The sequence below is a fragment of the Triticum aestivum genome, chromosome 7B (genome assembly GCF_018294505.1).
Source record: "Triticum aestivum cultivar Chinese Spring chromosome 7B, IWGSC CS RefSeq v2.1, whole genome shotgun sequence".
Taxonomy (NCBI): Eukaryota; Viridiplantae; Streptophyta; class Magnoliopsida; order Poales; family Poaceae; genus Triticum; species Triticum aestivum.
In genome coordinates this window covers 524,257,023-524,278,541 of record NC_057813.1, presented here as the reverse complement: position 1 = coordinate 524,278,541, position 21,519 = coordinate 524,257,023, and positions in this window count along the sequence as shown.

Sequence of the window (21,519 nt, the reverse complement as noted above, 5' to 3'; positions counted from 1 at the left end):
CATGTAAATAGGTACTACCTCATCTACTTCCCAAAACCCACATGCTAAATCAGATCCTAATCATGCAATGTGTCAGGATTGATCTAATGCAATAAAACTGGGTAGTAAAGAGATATCATCAAAGTGTTACTTGCCTTTCTGATGATCCGTGAAACCTAGGGACTCGTAGTAGCACGCTTCACACTCCGGGTACTCTATCGCAAACAAACAAGCATACAATAAGCACTCAACTAGAAGCACGGGTAAAACTCAAATAAGAGATCTAACCAGAAAGTTCAACTCAAAAACTCCGGTTTGCAAAAAGAATCAAATCGAACGAAGCAACGAAACTCAAACTGCGAAAGAAACAAGAGCCGATTACTAATCTGGACGTAGGTCAAATTTTACAGTACCAAAATCTTGTTCAAGTTGATTAAACAGAAAGAGGACTTTGATACAAAGATCTAGGCACTTGAATCGCCTGATTCCGATAAACGAGCGAGAAGATAAACTAAAACTAAGATCCAGGCTGAAATCATGATCGAAAATAATCGCGGAAAAACCCTGGAAAAAGAAAACTGACGAACAGGCTAACGAACGAACATTCGCTGTCTGCGGATAACGGGTGACCACCGTTTGTTAAAACAAACATACGGATGAACATCCGCTAAATAACTAACCCGAAAAAAACAGGACCGATCTATTAAAAAACCGATCTAGGTTTTTAAAAAAATGAACGGTTTCTAAAATAAACCGAAACGGCGGCAGCGGCGACAACTACCTCCGGCGAGGTCCGACGGCGGCGGCGGCTGCGGGGCTCCGGCAGTAGGTGGCAACGGCAGTTAGCGGCGGCGGCAGCGGCTTGCGGCGCGGGCGGCAGCGCTAGTGGGTACGGCGGCGGCGGCGGCAGCGGCTTGCGGCGCGGGCGGCAGCGCTAGTGGGTACGGCGGCGGCGGCGGGTGGCGATGGCGAAGGCGGCGGGGTCAGGTGGCTTATAAAGGCCGGTGGGGCTCGGCCAACTTGGGGAGGGGCGACGGGTGGCGTGGCGGCGCGGGACTCCGGCAAGTCCGAGCCGGTCACGGGAGCGAGGCGGCGGCGCGGGGATGGGCCGGCCTGCTCGGCTGGGCCTCTGGCCCAGTCGGGCGAGCGAACAGAAGATTTTTTTTTAAATAATTCCGCCGAAACTTAAACAAATCCTAGAAAATAAAATAAAAATCTAAAAATGCCAAAACAAATTTTCACCATCTAAATAAAATATTTAGAACAAGATGAACATTTTCTTGGCCTAAAATGCAATTTTGAAAAACGTGCAATTTTTCTAATTCAAATAAAATTGCAATAAAACACCGAATAAAATTCTTATTTGATTTTAATATTTTTCCTCTAGTACTTCATTTAAATCTGGGGAAGTCATTTTATCCCCTATCTTTTATTTTGTAAATGAAATATACAGAGAGAGAAATAATTAAAACCAAATGATCCTATTTTCAAAATATGAGAAAACTCAAATATGAAACTAACGAAATCCCCAACTCTCTCCGTGGGTCCTTGAGTTGCGTAGAATTTGGAGGATCAACCGAAATGCAAGAAAATATGATATGCAATGATGATCTAAATATATAAGATGCCAAATCGAAAATTTGGGATGTTACACATGCGGCGAGGAGGCGTGTTCAGCCGGGCCTGTAGTGAGTGGGGCCCTCTTGGCTGGCGTGCCGGTTCAATGCCCGCACTATGAGAGGTCGCGTCCGTGTTAGAGCAATCACTCCCTCCAGCCCTTTTTTGTTTGGGTATAACAAAATCTCGTTTTCCATTCACATTTTAGAAGTAATATTCGTGGAGAAACTTTGACCCAAAATACGATGGGGACTAGTAAACCAGAACGGAGGTAGTAGTTTTTTGATCAAAGAAGGGTTTTCCCCTTCCGATTTTCATTACTGAAAACCAACATCTAAACCATAGTATTTGCCCTAGAACTACCAGGTTCAACATCTCGCAACATAAACCCATACAACCATACGCCAAGGAGGTAGTAGTTATGAATTCCATTTTTGCTCCATACCAATTGTTCTAAAAACTAGTTAGTACTTATAACACGCTGATGTCTACTACGCAACCTTCTTCTTGTAGACGTTGTTGGGCCTCCAAGTGCAGAGTTTTGTAGGACAGTAGCAAATTTCCCTCAAGTGGATGACCTAAGGTTTATCAAACATTGCAATCTCTCAAACAACCCTGCAACCAAATAACAAAGAGTCTCTTGTGTTCCCAACACATCCAATACAATGGTAAATTGTATAGGTGCACTAGTTCGGCGAAGAGATGGTGATACAAGTGCAATACGGATGATAGATATGGGTATTTGTAATCTGAAATTATAAAAACAGCAAGATAACTAATGATAAAAGTGAGCGTAAATGGTATTGCAATGCTAGGAAACAAGGCCTAAGGTTCATACCTTCACTAGTGCAAGTTCTCTGAACAATAATAACATAATTGGATCATATAACTATCCCTCAACATGCAACAAAGAGTCACTCCAAAGTCACTAATAGCGGAGAACAAACGAAGAGATTATTGTAGGGTAGGAAACCACCTCAAAGTTATCCTTTCAGATCGATCTATTCAAGAGTCCGTAGTAAAATAACACGAAGCTATTCTTTCCGTTCGATCTATCCTAGAGTTCGTACTAGAATAACATCTTAAGACACAAATCAAACAAAACCCTAATATCACCTAGATACTCCAATGTTACCTCAAGTATCCGTGGATATGGTTATATGATATGCATCACACAATCTCAGATTCATCATTCAACCAACACAATGAACTTCAAAGAGTCAAAGTTTCTACCGGAGAGTCAAGACGAAAACGTGTGCCAACCCCTATGCATATCCCATTGTCACCACAGATAAGCACGGCAAGACATACGTCAATTGTTCTCAAATCCTTAAAGACTCAATCCGACAAGATAACTTCAAAGGGAAAACTCAATCCATTACAAGAGAGTAGAAGGGGAGAAACTTCATAAGATCCAACTATAATAGCAAAGCTCGCTTACATCAAGATCGTATCACCTCAAGAAAACGAGAGAGAGAGAGAGAGAGAGAGAGAGATCAAACACATAGCTACTGGTACATACCCTCAGCCCTGATGGTGAACTACTCCCTCCTCGTGATGGAGAGCGTCGGGATGATTAAGATAGCCACGGGTGATGGGTTCCCCCTCCGGCAGGGTGCCGGAACGGGCCCCCGAGAGGTTTTTGGTGGCTACAAAGGCTTGCGATGGCGGAACTCCCGATCTATTGTGCTCCTTGATGTTTTTAGGGTATATGGATATATATAGGTGAAAGAAGTCGGTCAGGGGAGCCATGAGGGGCCCACGAGGGTGGGGGCGCCCATGGGGGTAGGGCATGCCTCCCTGCCTCGTGGCTTCCTTGTTGCTTCCCTGACGTAGACTCCAAGTCTCCTGGATTGCTTCCGTTCCAAAAATAACTCTCCCAAAGGTTTCATTCCGTTTGGACTCCGTTTAATATTCCTTTTTTTTTGAAAAACTGAAATGGGCAAGAAAACAACAATATGGGCTGGGCCTCCGGTTAATAGGTTAGTCCCAAAAATGATATAAAAGTGTTTACTAAAGCCCATAAACATCCAAAACAGGTAATATGATAGCATGAATACTTCATAAATTATAGATACGTTGGAGACGTATCAGCATCCCCAAGCTTAATTCCTGCTTGTCCTTGAGTAGGTAAATGATAAAAGAAAGAATTTACGAAGTGTGAATGCTAGGAGGTGCACAAGTTTGATCAATGGTAATTTCAATCACCTTTTCTAGCATCATTATATGTCATAATAGTAGCTCATCTCATAAAACTTTTCATGATCAAGTAACAAGCTATTCACATGTTAAAGCATAGACCATAAACTTTCTTGAAAGCTAGCAAACTTCATTCTTAGTCATCAAACAATTGCAATTCATCTTATTTTTAGGAAGGGTCTATGTGAGAGCTTTGATTTAGCAAACTCCACATACTCAACTATCATTTAATCTTTCACAGTTGCTAACACTCACGTGACATTTTTGGGTTCAAAGTTTTAATCGAACACAGAGAAATATATGGGCTTATAATTTCGCCTCCCAACCTTTTACCTCAAGGGTAATGTCAACAATAATAATTTATGAACGCCTACATCCAAGTGGATATATATATCCGGATCACCCAACACAAAGTGCTTGCCAAAGGAAAAAATGTAAAAAGGAAAGGTGATGATCATGATGACTCTTGTACAAGGGTAGAAGATAATAGTAAAAGATAGTCCCTTCGTAGAGGGAAGCAGTGGTTGTCATGCGCTTTTATGATTGGATGCACAAAATCTTAATGCAAAAGAACGTCACTTTATATTGTCGCTTGTGATAAGGACCTTTATTATGTAGTCCGTCGCTTTTATTTCTTCCCTATCACAAGTTCGTATAAAGCTTATTTTCTTTGTACTAATATACATATTTAGAGAACAATTGTTATTGCATGCACCGATGATAACTTACTTGAAGGATCTTACTCAATCCGTAGGTAGGTATGGTGGACTCTCATGGCAAAACTGGTTTAAAGGAAGTTTGAAAGCAAAAGTAGTATTTCTACTTGGTGCAAAGAATTTGGCTAGCATGGGAGGGAAAGGCAAGCTCAACATGTTGGATGATCCAAGACAATATAACTTCTCAGATATAGGAAAACATAACCCATTACGTTGTCTTCCTGGTCCAACTTCAACCTTTTAGCAAGTCATATTTTAATGAGTGCTCACAATTACAAAAGATGTGCAAGATAGTATATTTATATGTGAAATCTCTCTTCCTTCAATATTCTTTCATGAATTGTTCAAGTGACCAATACAATGTTGGCTAACATTCAATAAATGTACCACCTATACTTATTATATGTGAAGTCATTACTCCCCATGGGATAAGCATATGAAACATATATAATTTCAGATTTATGATATTCAAATCATTCAACCATTTACTCATAGGATATAAGTGAAGCACACAAGTAAATGACAAACTACTCCAAAAAGATATAAGTGAAGATCAATGAGTAGTTAAATAATTATGTAGCTACGTGAAGACTCTCTCTCATTTAAGAATTTCAGATCTTGGTATTTTATTCAAACAGCAAGCAAAGAAAAATAAAATGGCATTGCAAGGATAGCACCACTCATGTGAAGAAGCAAAAACTTAGGTTCAACCGATACTAACCGATTATTGTCGAAGAAGAAAGGTGGGATGCCTACCGGGGCATCCCCAAGATTAGATGCTTGAGACTTCTTGAAATATTATCTTGGGGTGCCTTGGGCATCCCCAAGCTTGAGCTTTTGTGTCTCCTTAATTCCTTTTATATCTCGGTTTCGTAAATCTTGAAAGCTTCATCCACACCAAACTCAACAAGAACTCGTGAGACAAGTTAGTATAAACCAATGCAAAAACCTTATAATTTTCTACTGTAACAAATCACTAAAATTATTATTCAACATTGAATACTAAATTTCTCTTCATATTTAATACTCCTATCCTCAAATAGAATCGTTAAACAAGCAAACATATGCAAACAATGCAAACATAACAGCAATCTGCCAAAACAGTATAATCTATAAAGAATGCAAGATTCATCATACTTACCTAACTCCAAAAATTATAATAAAAATAATACACTGTAGAATATTTATCAGATCTCAATATGCAAAAAGTTTCCATATTATACCATTCTCTGTCTTTTCTAGGGAATTTTTGCAACAGCAGTAAACTTTCTGTTTTGAAACAGCAACATGTATACTTCCAAAATAAGCATGGTAAAGGCTATCCTTGATATTTTTATTCAAAATATAGATGAAAAACATTATTATAAATAACATAAAGAAAATACTAACAAAATAAAATGAAGCTCCAAGCAAAACACATATCATGTGGTGAATAAAAATATAGCTCCAAGTAAAGTTATCGATGAACGAAGACGAAAGAGGGGATGCCATCCGGGGCATCCCCAAGCTTAGGCTCTTGGTTGTCCTTGAATATTACCTTGGGGTGCCTTGGGAATCCCCAAGCTTAGGCTCTTTCCACTCCTTATTCCATAATCCATCGAATATTTACCCAAAACTTGAAAACTTCACAACACAACACTCAACAGAAAACTCGTAAGCTTCGTTAGTATAAGAAAATAAATCACCACTTAGGTACTGTTATGAATTCATTATAAATTCATATTGGTGTAATATCTACTGTATTCCAACTTCTCTATGGTTCATACCCTCCAATACTACTCATAGATTTATCAAAATAAGCAAATAACACATAGAAAACAGAATCTGTCAAAAACAGAACAGTCTGTAGTAATCGGAATCATTTGAATACTTATGCAAAAAATTATGAACTAAATTGGTGGACCTGAGGCATTTGTCTATTAATCATCTTCAAAAAGAATCAACCTAAAAGCACTCTCCAGTAAAAAATGGCAGCTAATCTCGTGAGCGCTAAAGTTTCTGTTTTTTACAGCAAGATCATAAAGGCTTCACCAAAGTCTTCCCAAAGGTTCTACTTGGCACAAACACTTATTAAAACATAAAAACACATCTAAACACAGGATAGATGAATTATTTATTACTAAACAGGAACAAAAATAAAATCGGGTTGCCTCCCAACAAGCGCTATTGTTTAACGCCCCTAGCTAGGCATGATAATTTCAATGATGCTCACATAAAAGGATAAGAATTGAGACATAAAGAGAGAATCATGAAGAATATTCCTAACACATTTAAGCCTAACCCACTTCCTATGCATAGGTATTTTTTGAGCAAACAATTTGTGGGAACAATAATCAACTAGCATAGGAAGGCAAAACAAGCATAACTTTAAAATTTTAAGCACATAGAGAGGAAACTTGATATTATTGCAATATGTAGAAGCATATGATCCTCTCTCATAATAATTTTCAGTAGCATCATGAATGAATTCAATGATATAACCAGCACCTAAAGCATTCTGTTCATGATCTACTTGCATAGAAATTTTATTACTCTCCACATAAGCAAATTTATTCTCATCAATAGTAGTGGGAGCAAACTTAACAAAATAACAATCATGTGAAGCATAATCTAATTGAAATTAAAATCACGATGACAAGTTTCATGGTTATGTTTATTCTTTATGGCATACGTATCATCACAATAGTCATCATAAATAGGAGGCATGCTTTCATCGTAATTAATTTGCTCATCAAAACTTGGGGGACAAAAATATCATATTCATCAAACATAGCATGCCCAAGCTTGTGGATTTGCATATCATTAGAATCATGGGTATTCAAAGAATTCATACTAACAACATTGCAATCATGATCATCATTCAAAGATTTAGTGCAAAACATTTTATAGATTTCTTCTTCTAGCACTTGAGCACAATTTTCCTTTCGATCATTTTCACGAAAGATATTAAAAAGATGAAGCGTATGAGGCAAACTAAATTCCATTTTTTTGTAGTTTTCTTTTATAGAATAAACTAGTGATAAAACAAGAAACAAAAAGATTCGATTGCAAGATCTAAAGATATACCTTCAAGCACTCACCTCCCCGGCATCGGCGCCAGAAAAGAGCTTGATGTCTACTACGCAACCTTCTTCTTGTAGACGTTGTTGGGCCTCCAAGTGCAGAGGTTTGTAGGACAGTAGAAAATTTCCCTCAAGTGGATGACCTAAGGTTTATCAATCCGTGGGAGGAATAGGACAAAGATGGTATCTCTCAAACAACCCTGCAACCAAATAACAAAGAGTTTCTTGTGTCCCCAACACACCCAATACAATGGTAAATTCTATAGGTGCACTAGTTCGGCGAAGAGATGGTGATACAAGTGCAATATGGATGATAGATATGGGTATTTGTAATCTTAAAATATAAAACAAGCTAGGTAACTAATGATAAAAGTGAGCGTAAACGGTATTGCAATGCTAGGAAACAAGGCCTAAGGTTCATACTTTCACTAGTGCAAGTTCTCTCAACAATAATAACATAATTGGATCATATAACTATCCCTCAACATGCAACAAAGAGTCACTCCAAAGTCACTAATAGCGGAGAACAAATGAAGAGATTATTGTAGGGTATGAAACCACCTCAAAGTTATCCTTTCAGATCGATTTATTCAAGACTCCATAGTAAAATAAAATGAAGCTATTCTTTCCGTTCGATCTATCCTAGAGTTCGTACTAGAATAACACCTTAAGACACAAATCAACCAAAAACCTAATGTCACCTAGATACTCCAATGTCACCTCAAGTTCCGTGGGTATGATTATACGATATGCATCACACAATCTCATATTCATCTATTCAACCAACACAAATAACTTCAAAGAGTGCCCCAAAGTTTCTACCGGAGAGTCAAGACGAAACGTGTGCCAACCCCTATGCATAAGTTCATTGAACCTGCAAGTTGATCACCAAAACATACATCAAGTAGATCACGTGAATATCCCATTGTCACCACAGATAAGCACAGCAAGACATACATCAAGTGTTCTCAAATCCTTAAAGACTCAATCCGACAAGATAACTTCAAAGGGAAAACTCAATCCATTACAAGAGAGTAGAGGGGGAGAAGCATCATAAGATCCAACTATAATAGAAAAGCTCGCGATACATCAATATCATATCACCTCAAGAGCACGGAGAGAGATCAAACACATAGCTATTGGTACATACCCTCAGCCCCGAGGGTGAACTACTCCCTCCTCGTCATGGAGAGCGCCAGGATGATGAAGATAGCCACCGGTGATGGGTTCCCCCTCCGGCAGGGTGCCGGAATGGGCTCCCGAGAGGTTTTTGGTGGCTACAGAGGCTTGCAGCGGCGGAACTCCCGATCTATTGTTCTCCTCGATGTTTTTAGGGTATATGGATATATATAGGTGAAATAAGTCGGTCAGGGAGCCACGTGGGGCCCATGAGGGTGGGGGCACGCCCGGGGGGTAGGGCGCGCCTCCCTGCATCGTGGCTTCCTTGTTGCTTCCCTAACGTAGACTCCAAGTCTCCTGGATTGCTTCCATTCCAAAAATAACTCTCCCGAAGGTTTCATTCCGTTTGGACTCCATTTGATATTCCTTTTCTTTGAAACACTGAAATATGCAAGAAAACAACAATATGGGTTGGGCCTCCAGTTAATAGGTTAGTCCCAAAAATGATATAAAAGTGTTTAGTAAAGCCCATAAACATCCAAAATAGGTAATATAATAGCATGAATACTTCATAAATTATAGATACGTTGGAGACGTATCACGCGCCATTGAAAATCGGAACTCTTAGCATGCTAAAAAAATGATATTTTAAATGTGGCTAGTCGATCTTTGGCAACTGGCGAGCCACCGCCTCCAGGTCATCAACTGTGGTCATGATCATCAACTCCTACGGATCAAATTATCACGCGAGCTGACTATTCTTACAAAGGTGTGCTCCACCACTTACCCGGTACCCGTGCATGCAGCAATCGTGCACCTAGGGTTTTAGGGTTTATTTGTTAATGGTGCCTTTATGTAACTCTCATGTGTGCGAGACAGCGAGAGACCGACTGCGTGTGTGCGCCTCTTCTCTTTGTATATGTACTCCACCGTTGTCTGGTGTCCAAACAATTATACAGTGGTAGTAACTACTAGCAATGTGCCAATGTGTTGCCACACGATCAAAGTAGATTAATACATATTCACTGATTTGATAAAAAAAGAGTCTAGTTTTGAAATATGTATATCACTAAAAATATGTTATGTTTCACTCAAAATATATTCCTTTGGCGGTTTTGATGAGATAAGGGAGGAATGTTGTTGGTTTCAAGATTCAAGAAGTGGTATATGTCTAATTTATACTCTTACTAGCAAGATGCTCGTGCGTTGCACGGAACATCAAGATCTTGTGGGAGAAAAGGATGAACGAGGGAAGGCCTTACCTGCAAATGTGGAGAGGAGTGCGGGTAAATTGCCATAGTTTCCTTCCTATCCGTCAGATATAAATCGGACAACCTATATTGCAGGATGGCAGGCACACCATCATCACCAACTCTGTTTTTTATCTCTAAACTTATAAAAAGCATAGTCGGTGATGATGGTGTGCCTACCATCCTGCAATATAGGCAGTCTGATCTATATCTGACGGATAGGAAGGAAAGTATGGCAATTTTGCAAAAAGATACCCACACCCCTCTCCACATTTGCAAATAAGGCCTTCCCTCGTTCATCCTTTTCTCCCACAAGATAAACTACTCATACAAATGCATCTTGATGTTCCGTGCAATGCATGGGCATCTTGATAGTTGTTGCAAAAAGCCCATGTGTGTGAGTGAGTGAGGGAGAGAGGAGGAGGACAGAGTGCATGTGTGACAAAGACACAAAGAGTGTGTGTGCGAGAGGTATCAGCTTAAAATGAGGCTATAGTGTGTGTGTGCACGATCGAGAGGGCCTGTCTCAAGAAGGGAAGAAAAATCTACATAGATACAAGGAGCGGGAGAGAGACATGTATGCAATAGTGTAAGCACGAGTGTGCGGGTGTATAAACCTATCTAGAGGCTAGTCGATAAATGTTTGTGAGAGAAATACGAGTCAGGGGTGCGAAAGCGAGAGTTTTGTGTGAGAGAGAGAGAGAGACGGTAGTCGGTAAAGGGAGTGGAAGCAGGAGTTGTGTGTGTGTGTGTGTGTGTGAGAGAGAGAGAGAGGGGGGGGAGTTTGTCTGATCGGTAAACAAATGAATAATGTCAGTTTTATAACTGGGATGGAGGTGGAAAGGAGACCGCAACAAATGTTGTGTCTACGGGAGAGAGTAATTTTAGTGGTATGAGTCATATCTAGAGACATATAGGGTGTGTGAGAGAAATCCCATAGAGAGAAAGACAAAGTGAAAGACAAGTGAGACTATGTGTGTGGCGGTGAAAAAGAAAGCTTAGGTACCTAGTGAAGCCAGAGAACGGTAGATATGTGAGAGATAATGAAAACCGTGTAATGTATAATGATAGGGAGAGTGTGGCACTTCTCAAGGGAGATGTCGAGAGACCATGTTTGTGAGGATAGGAGAAACATGAAGTGAGCGTGCAGGTGAGCTGGAGAAAAGAGAGTGATAGCTACATGAAGGAGCATGCATGCGAGAGAGATGGGTGTGAAAGGAGTCAACATAAAAGGGATTCAAATATTTGAATTCGAGATGATGATACATGTAATTCATACTCGAACCAAAATTGATATATCAAACATGCATACTCATATGAATTCACGTGCATCTATGTTATGTAATATGTAGATATTACTGATCCATACATTTTAGTAGAACATAATTTGGTTTAAATTTTTTGAATTCAACCTTATGATTTTGAGATCATTGTATTTGTAAATCATATTATACATATAAAGGAGAAAAATTATTTGTTGTGCTTTTGTAAGTATATATAAAAAATGATGTATATAGAATTTTATTCCAAACGAAAATGGATCATGCCCGAAGAAAAATAGAATACAAACGGGATTCGAATTGAGTTGGCACGGTAAACATGCACTCTGCAAAATTTGAATGAAGCGGGGAAAGTCACAGTAACCGCTCGAAACCAAAATCTGCGAGATGGAAATTACAGCCTATCCCTGCCACGCAAAGCCTATCGGCTCTATTTCTATAGGTTTCGATAGGGGTAGGTTTGTAATTTCACTCAAACATGGCATAACCTCCTCTCACCCAGATCCATACATGGTGGGCACCAAAACACAGTGTCTCCTCGACCTAAATTGACTCCCTCCCTGATTCATACACGATGTGCGCCAAAAAACAAACTCTCGTCGGCAAATATTCTGTGTATGCGAGATTACAGTCATATCCCCAACCGACTAATATTGCTGTGATGTACGAAATTTGAAACGGGGTCTAAATTTGTAAATTTGCTCGCATTTAAGATAAGAGCGCCCTGAAGACATGGTTCCCCCCTTCCTCTCTCCCTCCATTTCCCCATTCGTACTCTGTGGGCGCCAAAACGCCCTCTCCACCCCAACCTCCTTCGTCTGCCACCCCATCCACCGCCGTCCTCCTCCACCATGCCAGACCTGATACCCCGATGCCGTCATCCATTACAAGAGATCGACCTCTCTCATCCATGGCTTCGGACCAGGATCCTTGCATCCCGTCCTCTCGCTTCATCCCCGCCATCATCCACCTTGCTAGCGCTACTCCTACGATCCTCTCGTCCACCGCCCCCTGCCGCCACTGTCTACCCTTCTAGATCTGCTTCCACGCTGCCGACAGCCATCGCTACCGCAACACCATCAAATTCTCAGCAGATGCATACACGGCGCCGCACCAGAGGCGGTACTCTTTCGTATCTGCTCAACTTATTTATCGCAGCAAGAAAATAGATTGCCACTGCTTTACTCTGATTTCTTGTCCATCACTAACTTGCTAGTTGAAAGCAAACATTGGTTGCGAAGTTGCCTTTGTCCAGTTTGCACCTTCAGATCCGCCATGGCACGCTCAACACTATACTCGCAATGCTTATGGTTTTCCCCTTTTATATTCCACACTAGTTAAATGACAGTAGACTAAATTTCAAATTGGGTCAGTCGTATTTTCAGAGCTCGCCGGAGTTCACCGGTGAGAAGGAAGGGGCTCGGGTGGGGACGGTGGTTGTGGGGGCGGTGGTGGGGCCTCGCTGAACGAAGAAAACTCGAGGCGGGTGGGGGTGGGGGTGGGGGGTGGGGGTGGCGGAGGAAAGCAAGCGGTGGGGGCCGGTGGTCCAGTCGGCGACCTGTGCGATGTTCTGTATGTGAAGAATTAGAGACGAGGAAGAAGAAGGGTTAGGAGACGTAGGATCTTCATTCAACCGTCTAAAATGGTCGACTGACCCAAATGACATGCCTTTATATTCAGTACCATCATCGTACCTGCTTAGCATTGCTCCTGAAACCATCAAGCTAAACAACGTGCCACTCATAATTCCAAACTTGTGGCTCAAATACGAATCCGATATGATGCTGATATTACTAAAACAGAAAATGTTTAATTGGCCAGCTAATGTTCCTACTTTACTTTCGAAAAGCACGTGCACCACATATAGAGATACAGTAGGGAGTTGCATTCTTAATGCGCTCTAGTTCATCATGTGTGGGCACTGCGCAACCAACATTTTATTATCCAAAATCTGCTTGCTATTCTTTAGCATGTTCCTCTTCCGTTCTTCTTTAATAAGTACTATCTCCATTCCTAAATACAAGTCTTTGTATAGATTCCACCATGGACTACATATGGAGCGAGTGAATCTACACTCTAAAATGTATCTGTATACATTTGTATGTGATCCATAGTGGAAATCTCTACAAAGACTTATATTTTGGAACGGAGGGAGTATGATAGTAGTACAGTTTGTTCCTTGTAGTGAAGATGAGCTGGGACATTTGCAGTGTAGAGATCCATACGGTCGATTGTGATGGACACTTTGAACTCTTCGGGCCTCTTTGATTCGTAGGATTTTGTAAACATAGGAATAGGATTTGTAGTGGCCTGCCCACTTGAATCCTATAAGAATTGCAAGGAAATGCGGGGAGCTATGTCGCCTTTGATAGTTATACTGATATTAACACTACCGCACCTTCAGTTGAAGAAGGCTGGTATCCGAAGCCTTTCTAGCCGTACTGGCAATACTAGCACATATATTCCAGCAAGTTCCACTTTGCTGATTTTACTCTAATGCTTATGGTTTTCCTGTTATATCTACACTAATACACTATGATCTGTGTAGCTACTTTGTGTCGCACTAGCACCAGTGCACTCTTGAAGCTAAACACACCAATCATAAGTCCAAAGCTTACTTCTTCAAATACAAATTGTGATATGATACTGATATTAGTTAACAGACACACATTTAATTGGTCAGGTAATGCTCCCACTTGATTTTCCAAATGCATGTGGCCACATATAGAGAGACAACATGGAATTGCATTTCTTTGGGCGTTTTGATTCATCATGAGTGGGCAACCAACATTGTATGCAATGAAGCGAAACCTCAAGAATATGCTTTCTCTTCTATTATTTAACATGTTCCTCTTTTTTTATTCTGTATTTAGTATGTACAGTATGTTCCTTGTCCGGAAGGGGAGCAGGGACATCTGCAGTCAACAGCTGATAGAGCTGGCATGTACGTGATCGATAGGCTTTCAATTACTAGCGGCAATACAACATCGTATTTTCCAGCCAGTTCCACTTTCCCGATTTATATATCGTGGTTATGGTGTACCCCTTTTATGTACACTATGATATGCCTAGTTGATGTGTGCTCTTGTTATCATGGTTTGGCAATAAACTCTCTATACAATATATTATGAACCTATCATCTTCCAACTATCCTTACTTCTGGAGCTTATTTTTTCTGTACTTGTGCCAGATTATATTAATGCACGCACCATATTACAGCACACATGAGCTCTCTCATCAGAATCCAGTGATAGCACACAAGTGTTTACAGGGGCGCCCCTTTATTAGAATATCCTCTGCATTACAAAGATAATCTCACTACTATTTATGTTTTCATGGTTCTCAGATATTATACGTAATTACAATGAATATTAGAATCTGCGCATTAGAAGAATATTGTGGAACACTGCAATGACTTACAAAATTGGCACCAAGGCATTGAGTGCCATTTTGGATGCAATGAAACTGATACGATCCCCACCTCTAGATTCTTGTTCAGAATATGATCCTAATGACTATTCTAACCTCGAGGAGTCAAAGGCAGATGGCATGTCCTATTCACCCATCAAGGTGCCGGTTCTAATTTGGCAAGGTTTTATTGATTGCGCGTATCTTACATATGTTGTCTTGCATTTCTTCTACTTTGTTGCACCGCCATCTGCTTAGTTTACTCATCATATATGTCGAGATGCGATGGCCATCCATTATCAATACATATTCCATCTGTCATCATACCATTTTTTCCACTCAAATGTTGTTCTTGTGCATCAGACATCAAAAAGGAAGAGGGTGATTTCTGAACCTGAAGGAGCACCAGCAAAGTCCTTGAAAAACGTGGTTGTGCCGGAGAAATCAGACATCACCTCACTTATATTGGATGTACAACCAGTGACACAAAACGTAGGACCGACTCTAGCATACTGTACCCATACTTCATTGGCCACACCACTAGCCCCACCACACAGCACCTGCACTCCAGCAAAAGGTATACCGATTTCAGTTGCCATAACACCAACCGTACCATAGAAAAATCCCACTCCAGCAAAAAGTACAGCAAGTCCACCAGCCGAAGACCTATCCCAACTGCAGAGACGGCCAATTCCTGCAGATTGGAACCCCATTCCAGTTATTCCTAGTTTAAAAGACAATGCTTTCAATGTTGTTAGGGACTACGTGCATATATTCCCATCATGGGAAGATTATAGTGAAGACAAACACCATTTTCACATCTTCCTGTCCCACTTACGTGTAAGTGTTATTATTCATGGTGATTACTTTCCTGTTTTCTGCTGATTGAACACATCGATGATTTACATTACATTGTTGTAAGTAGGTGAGGGTCAATCTGGATAGTCATGACCAGCAAAGCTTGCTTGCAGTTTTCAAGGAAGCATTGCAGCAGTATCGGTGTTACCTGAGGAAATCACACTTTGATGGCAAGTCTATAAACGAATTTCTGGTGAAGTCTCCAGTGCGAAATTTAGAAGACATTGAATGGAAAAACCTTGTTATGCGCTGGTATCGTTCCCAGGATGAGGTACTTTCTATGATATCACATGACAATTTGAACTTCTACTTTTCCTGAAGAAGGTTGGATAACACCGATGGTACTTAGGAAGTTTAGCCCTGCGTTGCTCTTGGTTGTACCTTTTACCTGTATCGTTGTACTTACATTTATAGCTACTTGGTTATGTAGCATCACTCTTGATCTTATCTTAACTATTCTCCAACTTTTTCTTATATTATCTCATCTATATTTACTCTTAACAAAATGCAGAATAAAGGCAATGCTTATGTAGAAGATTCTATGGCAAACTCTTGAATTGCCCCCCCCCCCCATCAGCATGGACAAGGGCTTTATAGAGCCTATCTTCACCAATAATGTAAGTTTGTCCTTCTCAAGCCTTCAAACTTTGTTGTGTATATTTTGTTAGGCATGACTACAACATCTATTTATTTTTGGTGTTTGCATCAAATTGCATGTTTAAAGTTTATTATGTAGTTCATAAACAAAAGTTTGTCCTTCTCAATTTAAGTTTTCGGTTGTACAACTAAGTTCCTTCTTCATACTATGTAAATTAAACTATATAGAGCAAGTGATCTTCTTTTGCACTACATGTATGCTTCTGTTCTTGATCTGTAATCCAGTGGTGTGGTGAACCTACCCACTACAGCACAATGTCATATTCTGCAATGGCTTAACTGTGAACAATGTCATATCATTCTACTATTATTTAAACCGTATCTTTATTTACCAATCTGAAATGGGATAAATTGACAACACACTAACCATTGATACTTATGAGTTCCTAATCTGTAATCTAGTGGTGTCGTGAGGCTGCCAACTCCTTCACAATGTCATTTCCTGCCATGTCTTGACATGAACAATACCATATTGTGTTAATGTTATTTTAAACTGTGTCACTTTATTCGTCAGTAAGAAATGTGATGAATTGTCAGCACTGATACTTATATGTGCAAAACCTGTCATCTCTTCGCTTGTTTATCTTTCAGAGTGAGGAGGATATAAGTGTCAAACAAGCGCAGTCTCATTAGCTTGCTCAGCTACTTGCGCTGCAGCTCCCCAGCAGCGCTAACCTTTCCTGAACTCTATTGAAGTGCTTTCGGTTTTGTATATTATTTTGTCAGCGTGTTTATTTGCACTGGTGGCGATCTTTTATGCCCAGTGTATGTAATCTACCGTCTGCTTGTGCTTTATTATCATAGTGGCGAACTTTGATACCCAGTGGATGTAATATGCCGTAATTTATTTATTGTATAGTCTAGGTTTTTTCTTATTCACGATGCTGCAGTTATTTTACTGTATATATATCTTGTCTTTGCAGTAAACCGGCCAAACCGTAAAATTACGGTACATAATCGGGCCATCGTGCAAATCACTATGTATGATCCGCATCATGGGCTCCATCATCTTGGTCCGTTAACACGACTAAATGTAAATAGTCCCACTAGTAGATTCGGGCCTTTAATAGCCCGAGTAAACCATCGGCCCTATTTTCGCAAGAAAACTCAATGGGCTTTTAGGAGGCTGAAAAGTAGGTTGGGCCTGAAACGTCCCGAACAGCTCACGGGCCGGTAGCAGGACGAAATATACCCCGGCCCATGATTGTGCCAATCACATCACGTGTCGTTAATAGGCCAAAATTGTCTCGGTCCTTGTTTGGCCCAATCAGATTATCAGCTGTGAGTAGGTCGGATGCAAACCGGGCCGTAGTTAGGCCCAACTATATGACGGGCTTTTAATAGGCTGAAATAAATATAGGGCCAAAATGTTAAACGGGCCTTTAACAAGACAGAACTAATATCAGGCCAAATTACTAAATGGGCCTTTAGCAATTGGGCCCAAAAACATAGCGTCCAGTTGGCAGGCCGAATCTGATATGGGCCATAATTTAGCCCAAAGCTTGTTAAAGGGTCGGACCTGATCTGGGCCGTATTTTGGCCCATAGCGTGGTAGGCTTTTATCTGGTCGGATCTCATATGGGCCTATATTAGGCCCGGAACGTGGCAGGCTGTTAATGGACCGGATCAAATATGGGCCGACATTTGGCCCAAAACATGGTAGCCTGTTAATGGGCCGGCCAACTAGTGTCCTCAAAATCTTGTGGGCCTTCAGCTGGGCCGGCCCATTATGGTCGGCAAAATCACATGGGCGTTTAGCTGGGCCAGCCTATGGTCCACAAAATCTTGTGGGCCTTTAGCTGGGCCGGCCCATTATGGTCTACAAAATCTCGTGGGCCTTTAGCTGGGCCGGCCCATTATGGTTCGTAAAATCTTGTGGGCCTTTAGCTGGGCCGACCCATTATAGTCCACAAAATCTCGTGGGCCTTTAGCTGGGCCGGCCCATTATGGTCCGCAAAATCTTGTGGGGCTTTAGTTGGGCCGGCCCATTTAATATTTATGGGCCACTTTTGGGCCGGTCCACGTGTGAACATATCATAGGCGCATCTCGCCCATTGGATGAGTGACACCTATGCCAACGCGGAACTGACACGTGGTTCTGTCGGCCAATGAGAATTTTACATGTGGAAAATCAGCATTGGTCGTGGCTGTTAGCGGGTTATCGGATCCAAAACCGGACCCGATAGCTTAACGGCGTCCCGTTATGGTGGATGCCACGTGTCGGTCACCCTTGACGAAAGCACTTGTATGACGCACGATTTATTGTCATGGAAGTGGACACTTCCGTGATGATAATTTTGGTAATTTCATGGAACACTTCTACGACAGCGCAGGTATGACTATCTTGATTATGTCATAAAATCATCATGAATGTACATGCATGACAGAAAATGTGACCTACTGTGATAAAGACGTATCATCACGAAAGTGTATTTTTTTTGTAGTGACCCTTTGCCATATGTCGCATACTGCTACATACTCGGCAATATCATTCTTCATACCTGTCCACTAGAAACTCTCCTTCAAGTCCAGATACATCTTGGTGTTTCCTGGGTGAATCGAATAAGGCGAATCATGAGCCTCCTGGAGAATTAACTTCCTGAGGTCAGGATCATTGGGCACATAGATGTGATCCTCAAACCATAAAGTTGCGTGCTCATCCTCACGAAAACCTTTAGCCTTTCCTTTACTCATCTTTTCTCTTATCTCTATAATCTCCTTGTCTGTCTTCTGGGCTTCTCAGATCTTTCCCAACAAAGTGGGCTGAATTTCTAGTGCTGCAACAAGACCTCTTGGAACTATCTCCAAGCGAAGTTCTTGGAGATCATCGGCTAACTCCTGGGGTAATCCTACGGTTATGAGAGTATTGACATGACTCTTGCGGCTCAGGGCATCATCCACGACATTGGCCTTCCCTGGGTGATAATGCAATCTCATGTCATAATCCTTTATGAGATCCAACCATCTCCTCTGCCTGAGGTTCAACTCCATCTGCGTGAAGATATACTTCAAACTCTTATGATCCGTGTAAACAACGCAACGGTTTCTGATAAGAAAGTGTCTCCAGGTCTTGAGCACATGCACTACGGCTGCTAACTCCAAATCATGTGTGGCATAATTCAACTCGTGAGGTCGAAGCTAACGTGAGGCATATGAAACAACTCTTCCTTCTTGCATAAGAACACATCCAAGTCCCTGACGACAAGCGTCGCAATATACTTGGAAATCCTTGCGTATATTCGGAAGAATCAGCACTGGGGCTGTCACCAAACGTTTCTTCAACTCCTGAAAACTGGCCTCACAATCCTCGACCCAATTAAACTTGGTGTTTTTCTTCAATAACTCCGTCGTGGGCTTCGCGATCCTGGATAAATTCTCAATAAATCTCCGATAATAACCTGCGAGTCCAAGGAAACTGCATATCTCTCCAACTGAGGTGGGTGCTAACCATCCGGTGACTGCTTCAACCTTGGTAAGGTCTACTACTATTCCTTCCCTTGATGTAATGTGCCCGAGAAATCCAACTTCCTTCAATCAAAACTCACATTTCCTGAACTTAGCATATAATTGATGTTCCTTGAGCTTCCCGAGAACCAAACGCAAATGTTCCTTGTGCTCTTCTTCATTCTTCGAATAGACCAATATATCGTCAATGAACACCATGACAAACTTGTCCAAGAACTTCATGAACACCTTGTTCATCACACATAAAATAGGGGCATTAGTCAAACCAAATGACATAACCGTATACTCATAAATCCCATACCTTGTGGTAAAATCTATCTTTGGTATATCCTGCTCTCGGATCTTTAGCTGGTGATAACCTGACCGAATGTCGGTGTACAAAAGTACGGGTGCTTCTGTACCCCTTACTTGTGCACGGATGGTCGCAGCCACCCCTAGGGCAAGGCTTGGCGAGGCAGAGGAAGACAGCGGAAGCTAAGACATGAACAAAGAATATCAAGACAGCTGCCCAGAGTAGCAAGCAGCAAGAGGCAAGCAGGGCCACGCCCAGCAACAAGCCTTGCTGAGGTAACCTGCGAGGCCCCCGGCAAGCCCCTTGCCAGGGCAGCTTGCGAAGAGGCCAGCAAGGCCCCTACCCTTGGGGTTGAGAGCTCTGACACCATTGACAATGTTAAATATCAAGACTTGAAGAGCACATGCCTGGTAGCATGCGGTGCCTCACAAAGATCAACGACCCACGAGTCCATGTGCGATCAAATGATGAAGACCCCTGGCAAGGCCCTTGCCGGGGACGACTCCAAGGCCCCCGGCAAGCCTTTTCAGGGATGATCGCTGGGCGCGGCCAGGCCCACGCTCGGCAGGGTTCCGCCACCTCACCACCACTCCAACACGGTGATAAGCATGCCAACAAAGTGTGGCGTTGCATACCACTTTTCCAACACAGCAGTTGGTTGGCCAGCGTGGCACTGCATACCTCGTCGGCCCAGACGCGTGGCAAGGCGAGGGGAAGCGGCGAAGGACGGGATAGCCTCTGTTGTCGTCCCCAATAAAACAAGAGGACACATAGGTATCGCATTAAATGTGCTTGTCCTGCGTTGATCGGGCAATAAGCTCATACCACTGTAGCTTGCCACCTCCTGTGTTCCACTGTGGCAACCCCTTTGTGCATAAAAGGGGGCCCGAGGCGCACAGAGAGAGGATTCGGACTTTTGGACAAGGCACGCACTATAGCTAGTTCAAAAGCTCAAGAGCACTCATATAACCAGATAAAGCACGACTAGGGTATTACGCATCTGCGTGGCCCGAACCTGGATAAAAATCCTCTGTGTGCTAACAACTCGACCTGCTCTTCGTGCAACTAATCCCCCGCTGAACGAAGAAGGGATCCTAATGACCCCATAGGTGATCGGTTTCCCCGACAGTGAAGATCGATCTTGGAGAAAACTTTAGCTCCCTGCAGCCGGTGAAACAAATCATTGATCATCGGCAGAGGGTATTTGTTCTTGATCGTCACCTCATTCAACGCACGATAATCAACAACCATCCTTAAGGATCCATCCTTCTTCTCAACTAGAAGCACTGGGGCTCCCCAAGGTGATGAACTGGGTCGGATATAACCTTTCTCCAATAATTCCTTGATCTGCTTCTTAATTTCCTCTAGATCATTGGCTAGCATCCGGTACAGTCTCTTGGATATTGGTTCGGTGCCTGGCAACAATTCGATCAGAAACTCTATGTCTCGGTCTGGTGGCATGCCTGGTAATTCCTTTGGGAATACATCAGGATAGTCTTTCACAACTGGAAATTCTTCCTGAACAACTCCCAAAAGGGAATTCACCTGAGTATTCCTTGGCACATGACTAGACACATACTTGATCCGTTTTCCCTCTAGGGTGGTGAGAAGATTCGA